The 10,338-nt window shown below is 36.9% G+C and overlaps 1 long non-coding RNA gene across 1 annotated transcript in view; it reads right to left on the bottom strand.

Moving 5' to 3' along the window:
• The window catches only part of LOC129619730 (uncharacterized), a 416,113-nt gene that overhangs the window by 219,851 nt on the left and 185,924 nt on the right, over positions 1 to 10,338 (bottom strand). The window lies entirely within an intron of this gene.

Genomic DNA, 10,338 nt, shown 5'->3' with positions numbered 1-10,338 from the left:
TACAAGTCTGAGGAAGCCTGTGGGGGCTGACATGAGACAGGGGCATGATATGGGTGTGCTAAGGTAGTCTTATTTGTGAGTGGTTCAATTTTTTTTTTCTGAGTATTATTTTTCCCAGAGAAAAAAAGTTTCAGAGTTTAAATTGTTTGAAAACTCACTAGAAAAATTTATGAGGTTTATTGCAGAAGAGATAAAACCGTGTTTCCCAATGTATCTCCATGATTTCAGACATCTATATTTCAGTTTTAAAATATTATTGACAGTTTTTCCCCTCCAGTGAAATTCAGCTCCTTTCTCCCCACCCCCCATTCCCATGTCTCATTTATTCTAGTTTCCTCTTCAATAAATAAATAATAAAATTCCACCTCTACTTTGAGATTATGTGGCAAATGGATGAAACTGCAAAGTGAAATGCCATGGTTTGCATTTTTGAAACTATGTTCTGATTTTTCATTAGCTTGTTTCTGTAGTTTATGGTTCCCTTTAAAGTAAGAGCGCTAACATTTTACCAGTTACATTCATGTTCAACCTGTCCTCCCACTCGAGATCTAACCCCATTTTATGTCTGACCAACACATTTGGCTGTGATGGAGGGACAGGTAGGGCATTTTACTCCCCATGTGGAAGTCCAGGCCCCCAGTGATATGCACAAGTGATAAACAGAAACTTACATTTTGAGGATGACCAACGGATGTTAAAAAATAAGATATTTCTTGATTACTCTTTTTTAAAGTAAAGGTGAATATGTTTCCTCTTGGGAAAGGAGCATCGATAGGTTTCAAAACAGATTTACTACACTTATTACAGATTCACTACAAAAGGTGACAGACCACTTAGTATAAAATGGAGCTTAAATCTTAGGTGATCAGAACATCATATCAGGGGAAATCTGTCCTGAAATGTGTACTATTAAGCTCTCTCACAAATCACTGTGAAGATGAGAGCTTCAAGAAAGATAAGACAAATTTTAAGAGATTGCCTATAAATTTACTACACTCTTACCCTTCAAAGTACCTTGAATTAACTTTAGAACTTTTTTGGATCAGTGCCTATGAAAATAGGTACCGTGGACCAATATGCTCTCCTTTTAATTATGGAAGGCATATAATTTAGGGAAATAAAGATGAATTCTAGAAGCTCTGTTTATTGGTTATTGGTCACAAGCTTCCTATTTTATTAAAATTTGCTTGTAAGAAAAAGAGAAGCCACTCCATAGGACAGATTTATTGCCCTAATTGAATCTCCTTTTATTTATTTATTTTTTATCCAAGTTAAATACTTTCTTGAATTTCCAAGGGTAAATGAATTTGGAGGTCTTGGTAAAAGGGGTCATGGTGAACAGTGATGGTCCATAGCGGTGAGGAAGGATGGGAAAAATAAAGGACAGAGAGCAAAATGAAAAACTACTGTTGTTTTTAGCCAATTTATAAGAATTGGTGAAATTTTCTCTCAAGTACCATACATACACACAAATGCACTGCTCAACCAAACAATCCAGTGGTTTCCATTAAAACTGGAAGTTAGAACCGTAGCTAATTGGCTATGTAAGCACATGAAATCAGAAAGGTTAATGGATTCCATAGTCATCAACCACTCTCCTGCTTTGGATCCCAGACCAGGGGGGCATGGTTTAAACATGTGAAATAAATACAGAGATTACATAATGCAGCTTTAAATTGTAGTCATTTTAAACAGACCACTGTTATTAAGTAAAATCCTGTGTGTGTGTGTGAGTGTGTCTAAGGAGCATGTGGTTTGAGGAAGTATGATTTATGTGATCTGGGAAAATCCTTACATATGAATTCCATCCCTCTTTATCAAGGAAATATCCTGATTGTGGCAGCTACCTGCTTAAGCTGTATTCTATTACTAGTCTCTGATCTGCATCTCTGTGTTGCTTGTCTGACATCCTAGCGTAGTAAATAATAACAGGAAACCATTAAAATAAGTGTTTATAGTTAAATCTTTGTTGGTCACCCAGGAGAGGTTTTGGTTGCTGTGTGGAAATAATTGTTTCTGTGGTACACTTTGAATATGCCCAGAGCCTTTGTGAGACCTGCTGTTCTGAATGTAGCCTTTTGTTCTAGGAGGAAAAGTCTCAGCTCACAGAACAGCCTGGATTGTCAAGAAAAGTTACTAAAAGAACCTAGTTCTTCATTTGTCATTTCTCTGAACTTTCTCTTACAAAACTTATCAGTGCTATACATATTCAGGGAAATGTCCTAGTGAAAAAGAGTAGATATAAAGCTCCCCCAAAAAATCAGTGGTTATTAAACAAAAGCATGGGTCAAATAAAATGGAATGACGCTGAGGTACAAGTATCAGAAAATAGCAAGCTTCAGACTGTTGAAAGTTTCTTTTTGTCTTTTTAAAGTTACTGTATATACAAAATAAAACTAAATTAGTCCTCTGTTCCTTGGTTTCAATAACAATAAAACAAAAGGGCATATTCTGGATTTGCCTTGGTTGCTATATTGTTTTTCAAGACTGAGAGTTTTCTAAAATGCAGTATTCCTAATTTTTCCAGAGGTTTGGACACTATATATTGGTTCCCAGAAAATTTATTATACTATGTCAGTTCCATAAAATGCATGTCTTTTTTGAGATGGCTTGTTTACTACAACTTCAGGAATATGTGTATTCCTGAAGTTGTAGTGTATATATATACGTACATTGTTGTTTAGTTGCTAAGTCCCATCTTACTCTTTTGCAACCCCATGGACTGCAGTCTGTCAGGCTCCTCTGTCCATGTGATTTCCCAGGCAAGAATACTGGAGTGGGTTGCCATTTCCTTCTCCCTATATTTCTTTAACAAATGCTAATTTCAATACTTTATAATAAAGATACAAATATGCTAGTTTTTAACATTATAAAAATGATCAATTTTACATATATTCCTATGTGTATACCTATATATGTCTACAAATGTTCAATTTATAGTTTATGAATGACCATACTGTATTTTAGAAATTTCCTTGAAGTTTTATAATTTTGAATTTTGGATGTATTTTTTCATAGATAAAATTTTAGTGCTGTTTAACTCTTGAAAATCAGAACATCAAATCCTATTTAATCCAAAGTGCCCATGAAAAGGAGTATTAATAATGTCCTTTGACCTACAGGTGCTTTATCAAAAATGCATTTCTAGTTACAACTTAAGATTCAGGAACCTGTTTTTGTGTATTCTCTTACTCCTGATGGTATCAACAGTTCAAAAGGTTGGGTGGGGTGGAAGGGGGCAAACACTGAAGCTGAATAATTTCCTATGTGTCTGTCTGCCGTATTTCCAGACAAGTTCCTCCTTAATTTTCTATATTGGAATGGACTGACATTTGGAAGCAAATTGAACCGCAATATAGGAAATTTTAAGTTGATCTGTTCCAAGCTCTTGCTATCCATCCACCATTTATCCATATAATTAATGCATTTTTTGAACTTTATGTTGTTTGTGCTTAGATTGTGAATCTTTCAAAAAATGCCAGTTGTTCAGTATATGAAAGAATTTCATCTCTCAAAGTGATTTCAACTTTCTTCTAGCCCTTACAGTTTTGGTTGCAGGAAGGTCTAAAATGAATTTGCCAACCTCTTGCATTCTGAAAGTTTAGAATGGGGGAAATGGATAGAAAGCTACCAAACAAAGAAGCATTCTGAAGTTGAAGTAAGTTCTAATGTAAAAATTATTCTTTCCAGCCCCCAGGATGAGGACAAATTGCAGTTAGACATTGCAGTGGAATAATTGCAAACATATTTCCTCTAAAACTGTTAAGTGGCTAAGATGGTTTTCCAACTAAATATTTAGTCATAAGCACAAGCTTTCAAATTCATGTGTGACCTCTGTGTCTTTATCTAATTACTGCTTAATAAAACTTACAGATTTGCTAAAAGTCTTTAAATGAATTTATTTTTTGATTTTTAAAGATGATTTTTTTCTGAAATTTTTGCTTGAGAATTGCCTAAAAGAACCAGTATTCCATGAAGCATAGTAGAATAAAATGAATTGATATTTTAAATAAAGAAACTTGCTTTTATATTCATGAAGCTACTTATATTATGGATTATTTTCACTTGCTTGAAATTCTGGCTTCCTTGATTTTCTGAGTGCAATACAATACAACCTTTCCTCAGTTCTCCTGCTATCTCTCTGGACTTCACTTTTGTTTGTTTTTGTTTGGTCTCTTTTGTTCTCACTTCTTTTGTTCCCCCAGCCTTCCCTCTTCTCTGTTTTCAATCTCTCCTTTTTTACGCCAACAGTTCAATTACCTCTGCTGAGATGATTTTGGAGATAATGCGTCTAGTCTTCTCTCTTCTACATTTCTTCCTGTCTGCTTAAACTCTTCACTTAACTCTTTCACGAGCACCATAAACCTAACATATTCAGGACAAACTCACGTAATTTTCTTCAAAAGCAATCTAGACTTTTCCTCATAGTTTTGTCGTTTCTACTAATAATAATACCATTTCCTCAGTCATCCAGGCTCCTCAAGCACTTCAGATGTCTCTTATTTTCTTCTAGTTCCTAAATCAGTCACCCAATTGCCACATCCATTCTCTCGCTTCCATTTCTTCTGCCCTTCCCTTGTTTCAGGCAGTCATTAAAAACTGGATATGTAACAAAATTTAATTGTTACATATTAAACAATTAAATGACTCTACTTCCTGTCTGTCCTCACTCTGAAATACATCCTACACACTCACAAATAAATCTTTCTAAATTGTAGCTTTAATTCTGTTGATTCTTACCCCAGATCCTTAAGAGCTTACCATTTTCTGTTTATTAAGTACAATGTTCTCTTCCGGCCACTCAAGTCTATACAGAAGTGGTCCTGCCACTCGTGCTTCCTCTCATAGGCATCTACACCGTAGTTGTGGTTGGCATTCCCGGGACAAACTGGGACTTCCTCTGTGCCTTCATGAGCGCTCTTCCTTTCATGGAGAATATCCTACCCTGTCATCAGTCCCAACTTATTAACTTACCACCTAGGCTTCAAATGCGAGTCACGCGCCCTAACCAGGTGACATTCCTTCTGTTTCTTGTATCTTTTTGCCTCGCATAACGCTGTATTTGTTTTCAGGGGGTCCTTTTTGTTGTTGTTCAGTTACCAGGTAGTGTCCGACTCTTTGTGCCCTGTGGACTGCAGCATGCCCAGCCTCCCTGTCACGGTCTCCCAGAGTTTGCCCAATTTCATGTCCATTGAGCCAGTGATGCCATCCAACCATCTCATTCTCAGCAGGTCCCACCTTATTCCACTTTCTACTTCAGCTATTTGAAGATCTGTTTATTTGAGTTTAACACATTTCTGATTACTCACATGTGAAATACAATGAAACGTGTCCATTGCAGGGGGAGGTCTCTGAGGAAAGGGACTGCCTTATTCTTATTTGTCTTTTATGTAGCACATGGCAGGTGCCTAGGCAGTAGTAGATGTCTTAATTACCACTGGCTTTTCTGAGCTGTGAAAAGATGACACCAATAACATTTAGTACATCCACATTTATACATACATTTGCTCAGCAGTTGAGATATTTTAGAAAATATTCCAAAATGTAAGTTCTTAGGCATATTGTCTTTCAGAATCTAGTAAGTCAAGATGGTTCGTTTTCTTTTTGTTCAGTAAAATGGAAATAAGACTGATCTTGCTATTTATATCCAGGAATAATTTATGCCTCTGTATGCAGAGGCTTGTGAAAATACAAAAGAGATTATTATTATTATTATTATTTTGCTCTTTATATTTGTCTTAGATTAGATCAGTTCAGTTCAGTTCAGCTCAGTTGCTCAATTGTGTCCGACTCTTTGCAACCCCATGAATCGAAGCACACCAGGCCTCCCTGTCCATCACCAACTTCCAGAGTTCACTCAGACTCACGTCCATCGAGTCAGTGATGCCATCCAGCCATCTCATCCTCTGTCGTCCCCTTCTCCTCCTGCCCCCAATCCCTCCCAGCATCAGAGTCTTTTCCAATGAGTCAACTCTTCACATGAGGCTAGCCAAAGTACTGGAGTTTCAGCTTTAGCATTATTCCTTCCAAAGAAATCCCAGGGCTGATCTCCTTCAGAATGGCCTGGTTGGTTCTCCTTGCAGTCCAAGGGACTCCCAAGAGTCTTCTCCAACACCACAGTTCAAAAGCATCAATTCTTCGGCGCTCAGCCTTCTTCACAGTCCAACTCTCACATCCATACATGACCACTGGAAAAACCATAGCCTTGACTAGACGTATCTTTGTTGGCAAAGTAACGTCTCTGCTTTTGAATATGCTATCTAGGTTGGTCATAACTTTCCTTCCAAGGAGTAAGCATCTTTTAATTTCACTTGGCCTCATTTTCTTGTCTACAAATTAGGGAATAATATCAACTTCAGGACTTCCCTGGTGGTTTAGCAGTAAAGAATCTGCCTGCAATGCAGGAGATGCAGGTTTGATCCCTGGGTCAGGAAGATCCCCTGGAGGAGGAAATGGCAACCCACCCCAGTATTCTTTCCTGGAGAATCCCATGGACAGAGGAGCCTGGCAGGCTACAGTCCCTAGGATCACAAAGGTTCAGACACGACTGAAGCGACTGAGCTCGCACGCACATTACCAACTTCACGTGGTGGTTGTGAGAATTGCTTGAATTAATGCATGTAAAGCACTGAGAACAGTCTGGCATAGAGGAATCACCTGATAGCATTTAGCTCATATTATTATCAGTTACAAGCAAGGCTGCTGCTTTCACAGGAAGCACTCCCAGAGCAGCTGGAATGGATGCATCTGGAGCAGGTACAGATTTTCCCTGCACACATATCTTTGTCTAACTCCCTCTTGGATGCTACATATCTGGGTAATTGGAACTAAAGTGAACTGTGCCTGTTTCCTCTCTTTCACCTAATATATCCATCACCACTCTGAGAAAACGTGACCATCTATGTCTAGATGGGGAATTCTCATGCCTTTCTGTTTTATGTTGTAGTGAATCAGATTCTATATTGATTGCTTATTTAAGACTATAGTGTGTTAGTTTCATAAAATGTAAGCTTCATAAGAAGAAGGGACTGAGTCTGATTTATCACTGTACCTCAGCCATGACATGCTGCCTTGTGTATTGTAGGTAGGTGCTCAAATTCTTGAATGAATGTAGTTAAATGACTAAGATGATTTTTTTTCTGACCTTTAGAAGATATCCTATACATGAACTCCTTCTCTTGAGGGCAATTAAGCTACAGCTTTTATTACAAATATAAATTACCCCTTATTCTGTATTAATAGCTTCTTTGCAATGGCCTAGTGAAATATTTCTATTTATTTTTAAGTGAACCCTCAGTATAAGAAATTGGGTGTAAAATCTTGTTAATATATAATAGTGTTAGAAACATTCCATGTCACCTACTTGAAAATCATCTAATAAGATTAAATAATATTTAGCAGGTGCTTACTATGTGCCAGACGCTGTTCTAAATCTAAATGTTTTAAAAAATAAAATATGCATTTTCCTATGTGTAACATGATATCATGGATTGAATCTTGGAATGGAAAAAAGACATTAGTGGAAAAACTGGTGAAATATGAATAATGTCTGGAATTTGGTTAATTGCAACATACCAATGTTGGTTTCTCAGATTTTGACAAATATACCGTGGAATGTAAGAGGATAGTATTAGAGAAAACTGGATAAGGATTATACAGGAACTTTCCGTATACTCTTTGCAACTTTGCTTGTATATCTAAAATTATTGAAAAATAAAAAGTTTATTAATATATGTATTCATTTGTTTAACCAAAGCAAGACTATGATACAAGTATCATTGTTAATCTGATTTTACAAGCAGAATCTTGAAATAATAGAAGCATCTCACTCTAGGTTGAATACTCTTAACCAGTACACATTCCTTTATCTCTTGATTCAAATGATCATGAAGTCAGGTAGTAGATGTAACCACAATTCAGTTGATAATTCTATCTTCCAAGGCTCTGGTGTATTGTGTGTGTGTGTGTGTGTTGGGGGGGGGGTGGTGTCTGCGTCTGTTTTGTGTTACAATGATACTCTTTAAGAAGCCTGGGCTGTGTACTGTTGATTTTCAGATTTCAAAATACTGTACCATCACCGATTACCCACGGCCGTGATTTACAAATTCCAAATCAGGTTCATTTTAATTGGTTCTCATGGTCGTGCCTGAAATTCACGTATCCCAGGCTGAGATGCTGAACTCTGTGGTCACTTGGGTTTGTGAGGAGTGCCACTATCCTAGTTCCCTATATTGGAACATGTTCCACCACCTTCCATGGAGGTCAAGTCTGTACAAGTGCTACATGTACAACTTTCATGGTTCTTCTGTCAAGCTATTAATATAATATACAGAGCTGCTGCAAAGAACTGAAATAATATTCAGAGAAGGAAAACATACTAAAAAGCAAGAGTATTCCAGAAAAGGTAAAAAAAAAAAAAAAAATCACTCAGAAACTATAACATCTACAACCAGAACTTTAAGCTTAAAGGTTGCTAACATGTTCCAAATAATCTTATTGTACACAGCAGTCAAAAACCTCTTTATTCTTTAATGGGTATTTCTAGCTGCTTTCTGACACCCTTGAAAACTTTATGTCTTGCCTGCACAGCTGCAAGTATGACCACAAGTATGACTTCTTTTCCTCATTATATTGACTACCTATTTGTAACAATATCCTTTATTGTTTCCTTAACCACAAACAGCACTGAGGGAGAAAGAAAGTCTTGGTTCTCTTATTTATTTCAGCATGACAGATGAAAACGTGTGGGGGAGGTGATCAAACAGGAAGAGAAGGCTTTTTTCCCTTCACTCTGATTCTACTTTTTCAAGGCACACTTTGCACTTTTTTTTTTTTGGTTTTGGTTTGTATTTTAATTCAGCCAATGAACATCCACATGATTTGCAATGTGTTGGAGAAAATGAAATTATTTATGTTAAAAAAAATCTGTGTGGGAGTTCAAAATTTCTCTAAGAAGAGAGCATTATTTCTCCATCGATTCAGACTATTGATGAAAACATTTGACCCATTCCTACTGGACTTATTTTTCTTCTGGAAATGCTTCTTATTTTTACCTAGAAGATGTAAAAACAGATACTTAAGTCCCATAACATTTTATTTGTTCCTAAAAAAGTATATTCTTGTTATATCTTTAATTTATTCTCTTTTTGGGCAAATTGTTTAACAATTTCTGAACCTAGATATTGGTAGTTATGTTTTCCTTTTGGTTCAGTATCAGTATGGCTGAGAAACGTTTTTTTTTTTAAAAAAAAACTGAACTAAAATTATACAGAGATTCATTGGAAGTGAGTCACCATTGGGTATAATGTGTAAAGAAAATTCAAATAGTGGCAGATCTAATTTATCTCAAGCTTAGGGTGAGGTTTACTGCTACTGTAACACCATGGCCACCAGGGGCCTTTCCTCCTGTTCTTTCCTCACCTCTCCTTCCTTTCCCTTCCCCACCTTCCTTCTTCCTTTTCTGCACACATGCTCAGAAGGCTGGCTGCAGTACAGAACAGGAAAGTGATTTTCCATTTGCTTTTGCTCTCTCTGTATTCCGACAACGGAAGTACTAAAGATACCTCATATTATCCAATATAGTTTTGAATTTTTGTTTTCTGCAGGATGACATTATTGGTTCGTTTGTTGTTCAGTCCCTCACTAGTTGTGTCTGACTCTTTTTGACCCCATGAACTGCTGCGAGCCAGGCTTCCTGTCCTTTACTATTTCCCTGACTTTGCTCAAACTCATGTCCATTGAGTCAGTGATGCCATCGTCATCTCTCATCCTCTCTCATCCCCTTCTTCTCTTGCCCTCAGTCTTTCCCAGTACCCGCCCCCCACCCTTTTTTTTGAACACTGATGGGCTGAAAGTTCACAGAAGTATAAGTATCTTGAATAAATACACTGTGTATTTTTTTCTCTTTCAGCACTTAGTACACTATTTTATTCATACTGTGCCCTTAGTATATCATTTAATTCACATGTACAGATGTGTATTGCCTATAGTTACCATCACAGTCCATACAAGCCTGAAAAACATACTGAAAATAGTCTACTTTTCCACAGGCCCATTTAACTTACATTATTATATTGAAGGTGTGTGCTCCTGAGAGCTTATCTTTGACCTTACATTTCTAAGCCCAACCTGTTTTTCACAGCTATGCTTGAATCCCATGAAATGTCACTGGCCCATCCCAGATTTTGTCTCCTTTCGCTTTACTCCTTCCTTGTATTCTCTAAATCTTGGATGTACACTTTAATGCCAATCTTTTAGCATGTCACATTATTGTTAATATATTAGTATCCTATATAGTACAGACACAAAAATCCTTAGGTGCTTTTCGTACCAAACTAG

Source organism: Bubalus kerabau, chromosome 9 (genome assembly GCF_029407905.1).
Source record: "Bubalus kerabau isolate K-KA32 ecotype Philippines breed swamp buffalo chromosome 9, PCC_UOA_SB_1v2, whole genome shotgun sequence".
In the NCBI taxonomy this organism is placed as follows: domain Eukaryota; kingdom Metazoa; phylum Chordata; class Mammalia; order Artiodactyla; family Bovidae; genus Bubalus; species Bubalus kerabau.
The sequence above is the reverse complement of the archived record's forward strand: the minus strand, read 5'-3'. Positions and strand labels throughout refer to the sequence as shown.